The 15179-nt window shown below is 39.6% G+C and overlaps 1 protein-coding gene across 20 annotated transcripts in view; it reads right to left on the bottom strand.

Moving 5' to 3' along the window:
* PCDH15 (protocadherin related 15) overlaps nt 1-15179 on the bottom strand; it is an 811115-nt gene that overhangs the window by 564285 nt on the left and 231651 nt on the right. The gene's annotated exons all lie outside the window — the stretch shown is intronic.

Genomic DNA, 15179 nt, shown 5'->3' with positions numbered 1-15179 from the left:
CAACCAGAGCAAAAGGATCCTGCTACGGCGGTACCCAACTCTAACAGCTGCCAGGTCTCTAACAGCTGGCAGGCAGTACTGCACCTAGATAAGACTTGAAGAGGTCTTCTGAGACACATGGACTCCTGACGAGCCTCAGGTAAAGCAGACCACTAGAATTTCATACTGGCATCTCTGCTGAGTCCCTCCTCAAGCTCTAATCCTGACAGTTGGCTAGTGAGACCATAAGGCTCTTTGTGCTCAAGCTGCAACACCCACGCTTACACACAACCAACGCCTTACGCACTGCAGATCACAACCTGCAGTCTTTTCTCCAAGTTGTATTACTTTCGCATACTCGTTTATATAAACAAGGTATTATTAGAAATTCAATAGAAATTACGTAGGATCATGGAATTTGCGAGAACCAAATGATGTGATGCAAGAGGAGAAAAGTGGTGAGTCAGTGAGGAGAAAAAGTGTTTTTGCAAAATGTTCACTTTGTTTTTCTTCCAAAATGAAAGGCTGTGCTAACAACAGATATCCAGGAGGGAATGGAGGAAGATTCACTACCTGAACGTGAACTCTTAGGGGTAAGACTGAAAGGTAAAAAAAAAAAAATAAAAATAAATACATCTCATGTAGATTCTCAGTTCCCCAATATCTAGGATCCCATTCCACCATTTTCATTTGTCTCACCGTACTTTAAATGGCCAAATGTAGAACCTGAATCCAGATCTGACCTCTGTCAGTTCTCTAAGCACAGGGCAAGTGTGTATGTTATTTATAAAATATTAGAAACACATACAACAAACCACCAGAGTGTGCATAGTTTGGTTTGTTTATTATGGCTTAAAATATTTTGTGTCACTACAGCTAATTGGCATGTTTTCTTAGCAGAGTAAATAGACATTCAGAAAACTCATAAATCAGACTAGCTGTGTTTTTAAGCAACATTTCCAGATCAGACATTTTCTGTTTTGGTACAGAAAAATCAAGCTGTTGAAATATCTAAACCACAACTGCACTCACCCGTGGTTGGGTGAGACAATGTTCAGATAAAAAAACATTATCGCTTCTTCTAAGACAGAAGCTGTGTAATAGCTAAACACATTTCTCAACAATTCAGCTGTCTAGCTAAAAAGCAAGGGAAATATTTTCTAAGGTAGAAACGGGTAGTTAGGCCCCCAAATAATTTCTCTGTGAGAAGTCCATTTCTCTATCCATTTTTTTAAAATTTCCTTACAGGATTTACGCAGTCATTTAAAACAGCCACAGTCTGAAATTTCCCAGACAATAACTACAGCAGTTTTCTTAATTCCAACAAATATCACTTCAACTTTGAGGTTTTCCCATGGAGTTGAAAAAGAAGCCAGCATTCGGTGGGTGAAAAGTCCAAATATATGTTCACTACGAGGATTTACCATCAAAGTTAACCACTGCGCTTAGATAGGGAAGAACAGGGCAGTGCCAGAAATGACGAGCTCCCATAGAGGGAGCAGAAGATCATAACAGAACAGGCTAATTTTCTCCAAGACTGGACTGCAGAAAGCGCAAAAGAAGTAAAGATGAAAGCAGAGAAGAACATCTTTTACTTTGAATTCCTCAGCAGGTACAGGTATGTCAGAGATAAGTATAAGACGCAAACGAAATAAAACATGCCCTACCCCTCAACCAACAGCTGGGACTTGGTAGGGCCCAGATGTTGCTAATGAGTAACTCATGTCAGAGGACCAGCCATCTTCAACCTGTTATAACACTCAGCCTGAGATTTAATTCTCACTATAAAACATCTTGATTTTATAGTGAAATCTAGTGTATCTTGACCTAAATGATTTCCAGCCCCCAAGAGGTTTGGTTTTTCCCCCCCATTTGAAATATCAAATCCAACCTAATGGAGAAGGTGTTCCAAACCATCAGCACACATCTTTCCTCTAAAGTCGCCTGCCCCTGTTTGGTTTTTTAACTGCAGTTCATTTTGCATTTCAGTAAACTTCAGTGAATTTCACTGCTAGTGAACTATATTCCTTTTTTTGGTGTTTTACCACAAATACATAGTTATCCAGCAACAACTACTGTCCCATTTGGGATTTACCCACAATGTCATTACAGAAAGGAGATTTTTCAGTAGAATTTTCATGAAGACTTAGTATTCTTTAGTTTCAGTAATTCCTTATCCGTGCATGCAATGGCTACTATCTAGGCAAATGCTCACATCTGGAAATGACAGGTTACGCCCACACTCCACAGAGAAAAACAATTCCTATATGCACACAGAATGGCAGCTGATTTCTGTACCTCCAAGAGTCTGCCCACACAGAGCCAGCCAAGCCTGAAAATCCGGCCTTCCCAATGTCATGCCTAGATAGTGCCGCCTCAACACACTGCATTTATCACGTAATTTATATATATAAGAAAAAAATAGTATTGAAGCCCAATGCTACAGTAAGTGAAGAACAGGGCTAAACACAACAGCGAAAATTAAGATAAAGTCAGTTCTATTTACTAGCTTTACATTCATTTAGGTGGGGTTAGACTTCAATACCAGGTAAGCATTTAATCTGGAACTGGTTTTATTTGCAGAAAATGATAATATCTGGAGTGCTTGATGAACCTTTCCCTCATAGTATTACCTTACAAAAACGCAATGTCATTGAAAACATTAAAAACCCAAAACTTCTCCCTAAGAGTTTCAATGAAAAACACTTGCCAAAGGAAAAGGACCATTGTTCCATTGAAAATCTGTGCATTACTTTCATTATGTGCTTTAAAACCTACTTTCTGTCTTCCTTGGTATCTGGATTAACTGAATTCTGCTATTAATATTCAAAATAGCACTCCTTTCTTGAAGCAGTCATTTATACATTGATGCAATGAATCAGTTTATATTCCTTAATCCTGAGAGATGAAGCCATACTTACATTAAAACGGAGAGTGCATTAGACGTTGAGACCTCATGCCGAGCCCTCCAGGTCAAGGGCACTTGGAGATAAGACTATAGCTTGCAGCTCTCTCTACCACACACACATATGGGGAAAAAAAAATAATGAGTCTTCACTCCCATTTAATAGAATAGCTTTCAGTGCCAGAAGTTTATACCTTGATCCTTTAATGCTCTATTATGTAATAATTTTGCCAACATTTTCTGGCTTCAATCTCAGTAGTTCATAAACAAATATAAATGTAAATACAGTCACCTGTTGGTAGGACAGAAATTACACTTCTGTTTAGTGGGATGCATGCACCTTACTAAATAAAATTGCCAGCTGCTGTTGCATATCCACCTTTGATGTGGTCATCTACTGTAACACATGTCTGAAATGCTTCTTCACAGGATCTAGCCCTTAGTTAATTAAAAATTCAGTCTAGCAAAGTTTAAAGCTTTTTTTGTTTTGTAGGGACATACAGTGTCCTACAGCAAGTTCCAGCATTCATTCTTCTGAAACTTCATCTGTCCAGATGTGCCACAGGTGTATAATATATATACAGCAGAATGTTACTTGAAATGTCTTGAAGAAACTTGTCCCTGCCCTACATATCAGTAATTAGGCTACTGTAGAGAAGGGCACTTTTTACTAATTCCACTGAAGATATTCCAGCGTGCAACACAAAAAATATGATTTGTAAGACTGCAGAGAGAAAGGAAATGTGTGAGAGAATAGCTGGCCCAGTGGTTGCAGCATGTATCGGGAATCATACAATGCGGGCACCTGGAAGACCTGCTGCTGGGGCTGTTTCAGTTTCATCTAATAACTGAGTGACTTTGTGAATTTCCATGCCGTACTGTCATTGCAAGCTAATTAGGAGTGTGCTGTGAAATCATTTATTATTCTGCACCTCCTGCAGAGTACAAGAACACATTGTTTATTTAAGAAGGGAAACATTCTTCTTCCCATCTCTGCATGTGAAGTGCTACGTGTTTTTAGGTAGAACAGCTCTATGTCTGATAATTACTGGAGTCCTGGATAATACCATCCATGCAAATCTTCACGATATCCATACCATGACATTATTCTGTAAATCATTACTAGTGATTGAAGTACAGCCTTTTCCTTTGCAGGTATGCCACAATTCCTTCCAATTAAAAATGAAAGAAAAAAAACTGCGAGGAAAGCTGCAAATCTAGCAGAACTCCATCCGTCTCACCACCAGGGGACACTGTCATGTCATTTCAAAAGTATGAGGAAACAAATTTTTGCTTTAACACCACTAAGTCAAATTTAGATGGATAGATGAACTCTTAATGTGTTACTTGCATGCTTCCTTACAGCAGAGCAGTAAATATGATAAACACACGCCCAAAATAACATAGTATCTGAGAACTGTCTTTGAGCCTTTATATCACACACACATGCATCTTCCAACAATCAAAATAACAACATAAAAAACATAAAATCTCTGTCATCCTCAGTGTAACATTACCATAGCAAGCTCAGTTCTGCCTACATAAGCTAGTGCTGCTCCAGTGCTGCTGCTGACAAAGTACCGAACTGTCTTAAAATCTCAACCGCAGCATTTACAGGAGAACAAGTTCTGCCAAAGCTCTTCTCAAACTGAGCAGCACTTCACATCTCCAGTCATCTCTCTAAATTCAGTGGCACTAATTAAGACGACGACAGCAGAGAACTCCAGCACAGGTAGCAAAATCTAACTGATTCTGGACAATGAGTATGCTCAAGACTCTGTCCACATTTTATCCATTACTGAATGTGACAAGACAACGAGCACGCCTTTAACAGATCACTGGAAAATGAATGCAAAATTAGTTATCACATAACCAGAGAGAGCTGTCACCTGGCACTAGAAGATGAAGATATATTTAAACATCTTATAGTCAAAGATAGCCAAAGAAAGAAAACTGTTTACACTGGTTTTATCTACTGATGCTGGTACTTCTTTAAAATGTGCCAGGTGATATTTACTAAGTCCTTATTTGATATACGTTTCCATTTAAATTAATTTATACATCATCTATGATTACCAAAAAACAAGAATCGCATATCCACAACTGCTATAACATGACAGCACATTGTGTAAAGCAGGAAGTATGTTCTCCAATATTAACAATGTGGAACGAAAAAAACACAAGATAAAAGGATGAAAACGAACATAGAAAACAGGCAGATGGATTTATGAGTTTTTCTGTTTCAACCATATAGTTTTGCTTCATGAATTAATACTTTGTGCTGTTTCTGTATGTGCTAAAATAGGTAAACAGATGTCTCTAAACACTTCAATTGTGTCTTGAAGGCTATACATTAGTACTATGCTGAAAAAGGTTAGCATCTATGTTACAGTGAGACAGAAGTCCCTTTGACAGGTGTAGACTTACTTTTTCAATCAGTGATTTAGTTTAATGCAGTCATTTTTTGAAGGCATAGGGTTTGTTCTTCTTTTGCAACTCTGGTATGCAGTACTTACTTCAATAAACTGGGTTCATACATTAAATGATTCAGGTTATACAAAATCATTAAGTGAACATTCTAAGCAATATTTTACTCATCATCTTGGGTGGCTCAAGATTCAAAATTTCAATTGTTAAGCTTAAGAGTGCACTTGAATTGCTAAGTACATAGGAAATTGTACTTAGGTCAACTACAAACCCAGGATATTGCTGTCTAGAGCTCAGCATGTCTAATGTAGATATTAGAGTAATTGAGTAAGAAATAAGCACTAGTTCTGTGTATTCTGTACAACTTAAACATCTGAGCTAGCTATAAAGATCACATCACCTCTTGGAAGTTAAAACCACTCTCCTTGGCTTCTCTTACAGCCCTGTCAGACGACAGCATCAACAGTCCTTAACCACACCAGCACCCATGACCCATACTGTGCCTATTTCAGTTCTCAGTCTCACCAGAAGAAGGGATCAGTCATGTTTTCCTTTACTGCTATTTTTTTCCCCAACTACTGTTTCACTTCAGCCTCCCTGGGCATTTATCAACCAAAAGCAAAAGTGAAGTATATTCATTCAAAAATATACATAGAGAGTGAAGGCTTTGGAAACACTGGAAAGCTGAGATTTCTACACAAAACTGCCATGAGATCAAAAGTCTTATAGATAGGCAGTCAACAGTTATCATTCAAAACCATGAACGACACTAAGAAGAGGTTGCCAGTGGTTCCAGAAAAGCTGAGAATGTACATTCACTAGTAAGTTAACAGAGTTTACACTGAATTTTCTGTGGCATTTGAGTTTGGGCCACAGAAACTGCCTGGCTTATACTGCATCTGCCTGGCCTGAGCCAAAGCAGCAGGGGCACAGGCTCTGAAGAGGTTCCAAAGGCAGAGGCACAGGCTCTGAAGAGGTTCCAAAGGTAATTAAGCACGTCCTCTCAGGGAGCAGCTGCACTGGGGCTACGTATCACCGTCCCCTGACACTTCTCAGCACTTGTCATCTGTGAGCCAAGACTCCACAGTTCTGCGATATGAAGAATGAGCCCTACTGAATTTGCTTCAAGGCCAACCAAGTTAACTCAGGCCTTTACAGAGCTGTTCCAGACTCCTCTGGAGAAGTCCCCAGCAAGCTGATGTAACTGGATCTGCTTCAGGCAGGGACTGGACTCAGTCTCCTCCAGAGTCCCTTCCAAACTAAGCTGTTCTACAATTCTGTGACCTTTCATTGTTTAAACCAGCCCAAGAGACTAAAAGAAATCAGGGTGTGTGTTTACAAAGATGGTATCCCCCAGGAGACACACACACACCAGTGTATAACTGGCGTAACAGCTGGAAAAGAGAAAGCCTGTGCACAGCCTTGGCTACTGTTTTCCCATGTATTGACAATCCCATCTATAAAGCATTTCTATAACGTGATCATACCATTTACAGCACACTTTCAACTAAAACTCTACACTTAATGTGAACACGGAGACAAAAATTAATATACACTGATTAAGACATTACCTAAACAGAAGAGAAAAACACTGGTATCACAGATGTCTCATGTTTGGGGAACTCTGAACATTCAGGTAAATAATGTTATTTACATTGCAGCTATACCATTAATAATCTATACTGTTAATAGGTGGTGATGCTAACTTTGGTAAGAATATATTCTTAGTTATAAGAACTAGAAAACAGGAAAATCATTCCTCAAGGAATTTTGCTTTACTGGTGTTTCGGTATTACTGGGTTATTGCCTTCTCTGGAAGAGGAAGCAGAGATCAGACAGGACAAGCCTATTTAATATTTTTAGATTTTAAAGGCTAGAGAAGAAAAAATGTTGATGGTTTTTGATGGATTTCTGATCCACGCCTTTTCTTTCTGCAGGCAATAAGTACTAAAAATTGGATCTCCTGCTGTGCAGCCCTGATGCTAACAAACGCTTTCAGTTCTGACATTTCTGTGACACTTCATGCAACTGTCAGTGGGCCTTATTCAACATATCAGATACCCACGCAAGCTTCTGTCTCAGTGAGATGGCATTGAACCATTCCAAATGTCTTTCATATAAATCAGCAAAAGTGCCTTTTCCCAGCACCTCTTTACTATGCATTTCACTGAAAGGGGTTGATTAAGTGTTAAAGAATGATTAGCCTGTTTTGCAATTATAAAGGATTGCACTTGACAAGATCTGACTGTATCTCAGGCTAATCTCAGAGCTACACAATATTTGTAAAGCTGAAAATATTGCACAAAAAATTATTTGAAAAATCATTGAAATTAACAATTTTCTTAAACCATGAGGAACAGAAGCTAAAATTCAGGCTAACATCAAAAATGTATTGCTTAATGACTTAACCTATCTTACTGAGGTGGACCAGTGCCCAATATCCTTCAGTCTGCTCAGAGCTATTCCTTAAATGCTCATACCACAGGTACATTCAGTCGTGATGTTATTACTCATATCTGTGATGTGGACGTAGGCCAGGATTATAAAGACTGATGCAGAACTAGCTAATGGCATCAGCCTCAACTGAGACCGCTTAATGCCGGCAATGAAAAGTAGGGGGAAAACAATCCATAACGGATGCATGTGATCGCAAAACGCATTCTCAGAGGAGAAAACTTGCTCCTTGCTTCTACAGTCCATCAGCTGTGCCCAAACACCAACAGGTTACAGCACTCACCTCAAGCAGACATGCACAAATTGAGCAAATGGTTGAACAGCAGAAATTGTCCTTGTATTTTTATTTCCCTTGTGATTTAAGAAATTAATGCCTTTGACACATGCTTAGAACACCGTGTATAGCACTGAACACATTTAATAGCAGGGTGGCATAGAGAATACCAGAGAAAGAACAAAGACTGTACTCTCAGAACCTGCCATCTGAAGCCACTAATGGACTTAATGCATTAAACAAGCTAACAGAGCCCTTTGATTATAAGCAGCACAATGTTACATCCAAGTTGCTCTCCCTACAATTTGAAATAGTTTGGATTACAGCGTTTCGTAGCAAAAAACCCAAAATCCCAAACTCAAGTAAATCTCAGTAAAATCAAAATTTTTCTACAGTATCATTACTATGAATTTCAGAGTTGAAAGCACTCCAAATTCCCGTACCTCTAAACACACATTACGTGGATGTTCTTACATAGCTTTTTTAAAATGCCTATCATGTAAGGACAATAGGCAGCGGGCACAAATTATAATACAAGTACAATTAAACAGAAGAATAATCATTTTTGCTGCAAAGACAACTGAACACTGGAATGGGTTGCCCAGACTGATCGTTGAGTCCCATCCTTGAAGATGCTTAAACCCAACTGGACATGACCCTGAGCAACCTGCTCTAGGTGACCCTCCTTGAGCAGGGCGGTTGCACTGGACGTCTCCAGAGGTGCCTGCCAACCTCAGCGATTCTGTGGTTCCGTAAGTAAATCTATTGTCTCAAACATTTGTTTGATGAAGTACCCAAAAACCCCACAGACAATGGAGAGTTCTAGTTAAATGTCGCGATTATACACAATGATGCTCCATCATAAGGAGGCAAAGGACAACACGGAGCAGTTCTTCATTCTCATATGAAATCTCCCCTTTATTGGGAGCAGCAGTAACTGGGCAACTGAATCACCATGTGCCCAGTCAGCACAGCATGAGTGAGCACAGCTGTGTGACCAGAAGCACAGGCTCCCCAAGGCATGCAGAATCGCACTTCAAACCACGAGCAGCACTGCCTCCTGCATAACACCACTCTGACCTGACACAACTGCGCTTGGTCTCAGTGACATGCTTTACTTCAAAACAACTGTAGAATGTGTTCCCATATTTGATGCATTTTGAGCCACGTACCTTATTTATTAAATAAATATTTACATGCCACTCTGTTTGTTTTTTAATGTTACTTAATACTGTGTTTCTGCTTTACATAAAATCCTTTCTAAGCTTGATAGAATACTATTTGGGTGCAAACAATTCAATTTTTTCCTAAAGTTACACTGCACAAGGTACCCTGATCTAAAAGCAGGCCAAGACCAAACACCAAAACGGTTTGCATTAGTTTCAGCATGCAGATAGTCCTGAGAGGACGACTAAAATCCTTAAAATTTCAACACAGCTAAGCTTTTTGTTGGGTTAAGACTAGAAAAGATACTCTGGATGAAAGTCTTCCTCAGAATACCAGATGCTTTAGCATTTAATATCATGCACTGTGATGCCCAGTAACTCAGCACAAAACTATTCATTTTTCATATAGCAATGTGTAGGTTTGTAGCACGACACTAAAATCTATTGTTTTTCTAGAATGGCTAGTACAGCCCAGACACACTCCCTTTGCATTCAGCGATTTCTGAACACATCAAATCAAAATGAAAACTATTAAAAAGTAAAATCTCTCACCTGAAGCCAGAAGCCTTGCCAGGGATGGGCTGGGCTTCTTCTATGAATCTGTGTAAGACAGAAAAAAATCCTGTAGATACTGTCACCCATACAAAAGCCTGACTTCTTCACATATTAAGTTACTAAAATGAAAACTGACAGAACACACTTGTCAGCTTCATTTAACCAGATGCTACCTGACAATTTCCGCATGGAATTGGGGAACTGCATCTTGAAGGGGACGTAAAATCACAAAAAAATGAGGAAGAACTTGTCAAGTCAAGTAATATAGGCACAGACCTCATAAAGGAAAATGGGTACATTTATTAAATCAACTTTAACTTCCACAATAACTGAGGCAATCACTCCAGCCACTGCCCCTGTCACTTTGACAGCAATGCAATGTCCGCGTGGGAAAAATACACTTCAATGCTTTTAAAATACCTAGAAGTGTTGGCCAATGTAAAAATAAAATCTTTCCCTTAAAAACCTTCTTCTTCCACTTAGTTATAGCATTAAGGAAAGGTAAAAGCATGAAAGAAGAAATCAGTATTTTCAATTGAGGTACAATACTCCTGCAATACCCTGGACTGTTCTAATGTAAACTTTGAAAACACTGGGGAATACTAATAATTTCCCAGGAGTCTGTCAGAGGAAAAAAAGATACAGCTTCAACAGGAATTATTTTAATTACTCATTTATTTATACAGGAATTATTGGCTGTAGATCTTTAGTTCCTCTTTGAAGACCTGAAGCTAAAGAGAATGAGTACTTTTCCTTTTATTGTGCAAAACCTGTCAGAATTTTTATCTTCAGAGATACAAATATTCCCACTAATGCAACAGTGTTTCATAAAATTTAGATTCAAATTGCTTAGCTTGTGCAAGATGGGCAGTTGATTTCTTGGGGATTTTTGCCTGCTACCTTTCCACTTACTTCCTACACCCAGGAAGCTTACTATGATTTAATCTGAACCAGGTCAGCATTTTAAACTCACTTAATTAACACCTTTCTCTTTCAGCACAATCTAGTTAATCTGAACAACGCAGCACTGCGTGTATTTTAGTTCAGATCAAGGGTGCATACACTCACCCTGCTTCCGCTCGCAGCGCACACCAATCTCACAACACACAAACTGGACTGCTTTCAGACGAAGCTAGATTGAAAGGTCCTCCTCAGGACTAAAGGAGATCTGAGTTTCACTACTTACAATACCACGGATGCTTAAGACAATATTTTAACATGTAACTTTGTAGCACAACTAAAGCAGGTATTGTCTGATCACCTCTTACACGCCTATTAGAGAAATAATCAAATGTGTAAGAGAAAAAGGCCCAAGCAGGGACTACGTCTCTGAGTCAACAGCAAGAAAACAAACATCATGAAGATAAAGATTCTTCTCCATTCTTACGCCTGACAAATCCTAGCTATACACCAGCTGTTCATCAAAATCAAGAAAATTAATATTTTCAGCTATAGGGAGGAGAAATTAATAGTAAAAAAATAAAAAAAGGAATGTAGCTTCTAATGATCAGGAAAACGTGAGGAAGAAAAGAAAATCAAAGGGTGAGAATCCTCTTTTTTGCCCACGTCTCAAAAGATATTTGTAAGAGCTCACACCAGTGAAAAGAGGGTAAAACTTAACTGCGTGCTTGCTTCCTTGTAAAATATAAAAGGGTGTGTCCTGCTACCAGCACTTCAGGATTTGAACAATGTACACGCAACTTATCTAACAAAACCTTATTTTGCAGGTTAAGCAGGAGAAAGAATATCTCCCTTAAATAACTAAAAAGGTTTATCAACTAAAACGTAACTAAATGTAAATACATATAACTACCAAATAATATGCAAATAAAATCCACTATAAAAAAAAAAATCTGCCTTGGAAAGCCTCCCAATTAGTGGAATCCTGCTGCTGGTGCAAGGCCACAGGGCATGGATGGGCACGCTCCTCTTCCCTATGTCCTTCGGGCTTGATTACATGCTGGGTCTCAAAACAGTTGCATCCTTTCACCCCAAATTCATGGCACCCCCATGATGAAGGGGGCGTGCAGCATGCCTCGCAGCTGGGGAGGGAGCCACAGGAGGGCACATCCACCACACCCAACACTCTCCCTAACAGCTGAGCCTCCCCCGTGGAGTCCCAGCACAGAGGGAAGCCAGGAGCAGCACTGAGCTGGGCTGAGCTGCCAAACACACCAGATGCGGGCACTCTCGCAGGTGACTGTGATGTGGGGCCCAAAAGAGTGTGCTAACACATGAGCACCTGACAACCTACATCTAATTCAGGCTTCTAGGGGGCCAAAAAGAGGATCAGGCTGCCAGCCACCAAAGCTCAAGGGCACTCAGCTTACTGCACAAAACACCAGCTGCAGGGCTTACAATTTATTCTCCATTTAGCTACTCCTACTGCAGGGACTTAAAGTAAATCTGAGTATGCCATTAATCTGAGTAAATCTGGTGAGAATGCAAAACCCACAGCCTTCTCCTGTGATGTCTGATATAACAGCCAGAAGCTCTGGGGGAGGAGATACCACCAGCTGGGAAAACAGGGAGAGAGAAGTCCTTCTGCACCATGCATCAACAGCAAGGCCGGATCCTGGAAAACATCTCCAAGGGAGTTTCTTGCTTTATGACCAGGGTGGAAATAAAATGAGAACTGGAGCCAGAACTGGGTAGAGAATTGTAGCCATTTTTCTTACTGGGAACAACAACCACAGAATCTCTAACGTGTAATGGGATGGGAATTCACTTGGCAGGAAATGGTGGACATACCATTTCTCCAGAGCAATTTGTGCCCTCCTCTAACCTCCAAAATTCATTTCTAGAGAGAAACTACATATATTAGTCAAGCTAGAATAAATCATTAATCGTAACCAAAAACTGCTAAGACACTCAATTGAAGCTTGAATCCCCAGCCCTGCCAAGTATGAACGTGCATCTGAAGTGCATGCCTCTCCACTGCTCTCCTTAGAAGTCTGTTATTCCTGTCCTATCAACACAGTGTTACCAGCGTACATGTACTAAGTGGAAAACTTCCTTGCTGATGGCTGTTCTTGCACTCCAAAAGTTCAACTGCAACATCATGTCTGAGTGGAGGACATCAGTTCTCATGTCCGCAGGCTTCTGCATTCATATTGAGAATCCTTGGTCATATTTGAGCAATGTTTTCTCCAGTCAGAGCATACAAGGCTATTGAATTTCTCAAACAAATATCAAGATAGTGAGAGATTTCAAAGAAAAAGAATCTCTATAGCTCACCAGCCCTCTCCAGGCACCGATTCATTGCTCAACCATGAGTTGATCGTATGAAGACTTATCTTGTCAATGCAGACAGAAGAGATCTCAACAGATGATCGAGCAAGTAATTCCAAGGTTCATTCAGCTTTCAAGAAAGGGGAGTAATTAAAGCTATTTTTACAGATGGAGACTCCCAAATGACGCATGAGAATCCACTCTGGTGTTTTCCATTCGTTAACACTAAGAATTTTTTCACGACATCTAACATTAAACATTCCTGCAGTTCAACTTGTCCTGTTCACCAAGGATACAGGAGAAAAAAAAAAAATAATCTATTTATAGTAATACATCCTGCATTTGTAGACTGTTATGTTCTTCCCACTACCCAATCCTCTCTGGTTCATACATGTACTAAAAGTTACAGTAGTTTATATACCAAAACCTAAAGAATCTGCAATCAGCATTCCCAATCCATTTGCAGACTGCCCTGAAGAGTCATTATGCAATTAGTGCATTGGACCCAATGGCACAGATACTGACACCTGCAGTGTCTCACAGCAGGCATCTCCGATTCCTATCCAGCTGGTGAATCAAAAAGGCTTTCTCCAGCTCCTCTTAACATGACCTTTCTCTGCTAAGCTTCAATTGGCTTCACACAGAGGCAGCAGACAGAGAACCTGGGGAAAGCTTCCTATTAACGCAAACTTTCCCCACGCGTTCAAAGCCTGCTGCTGAGCACACCCACTGCTACTTCTTTTAAATGTGCCTGGATTTTTTGGATAAATATGCCCTTCTGCAGTCCCTCCCCCCACATAAACACATGCAGACTGCTTTTCTCCAATTCAAACTTAAAAATCAACAGAAACCAATTACTGCAGTGCTAATATACGCATTATACTGGATCTTAGTCAAGGTACCTGACACCTCCCAGTTCTGGTAACCCATGTGTTAGCCATTTTTTAAACTTTTCTCAGCACATTTGGCATTTCACCGCTGCTGGAGTCAATCACTGCTGTGTTCTAGTGCTCCACAAATTGATCCTATTCTGCTTTCCAAAGCACCTCCTGAAAAAGCAGTCCAAAAATTCTTATGACCTTCATGCCCAGGGGATTTCTCCACATGTCTGAAGCACACGTCCCAATCTGATTAGTCACACAAAAAATTAAAAGACAGCACGAAAGGTATTCTTTACTTCAAATACATCATGCACCAAAATAGGACTGGAGGATGAAAAGTAACAGCCCAGTCTTCCTTTTGGTACATTTCAGCATCCTACAAACTGGAAACCCCGGAAATACTTATCCAACATGGTTTGCTTACCCGCTGCTACCTTGGCATCGTATTTTTCTAAAGAAAGAACAACTCAACAGAAAGCACCCAGATACAAATTCCTCAAAATGTGCAGTCCGACAAACTCCTGTTCGTGTGCAAGTAAGTCCAAGATAGCAGGAGTTTAATAAGCTTCTCAGAACTAAAAATTCAATCCCCTACTAGGAAGTTCAGTAATGAACAGGCATCTTCCTCCTTTCTTCATTAAAAATGAAGAAGCAATCCTAAGTAAAAGGAAATGTATTCACCTGCTACTGGAAGGTAGTCATCACTCAATTTGTCATGAAAATAAGTGTACAGTCCATGCTATTCCTACTAATTAAGTCAAATTAACAGCTGAAATTAACGTCCTTTTAGTAATATCTCATAATATTATTTCACCTCACCACCTGGGAACTAGTGCTTTCAGGTAACCATGAATATATGTAGTTATCAAAATGTTAATGTTGTCCATGTTTTCTGCTTTAGAGAAAATAAATTCTTGTTTCTTAGTTGTTTTATTGTACTATGCTCAGATACATGCCAATCTCTGGCATTGCTAATCATCTTCATGTCCTTCATAATTCCTTTAAAACTCAGTTTCTCACATTTTGGTCCTAATACACACCTTTTTAATATTACTGTTTTCAAAATGTCAAATTAAATGTTTAACAATCTTGTTTACACCCAAATGCTTTTGAGAAAGATCAGATAAAATGAAGCTATCTTAGCCTAGCATCAATCTCAAAATGTTACTAGTTTTACTTTGCACTTCGTGTTTACACCTTAAATATTAACTTAAGCAATTAACAGCCTTTTGATCTTCAAAGGCTTCTGGTGTTGGGGTCAGTAATGGTCCCTGAGTATCAGTGCGACTTCTGCTCTTGGACTACTT

Source organism: Chroicocephalus ridibundus, chromosome 6, assembly GCF_963924245.1.
Source record: "Chroicocephalus ridibundus chromosome 6, bChrRid1.1, whole genome shotgun sequence".
Classification (NCBI taxonomy): domain Eukaryota; kingdom Metazoa; phylum Chordata; class Aves; order Charadriiformes; family Laridae; genus Chroicocephalus; species Chroicocephalus ridibundus.
This window is presented reverse-complemented; position numbering and strand designations above follow the sequence as displayed.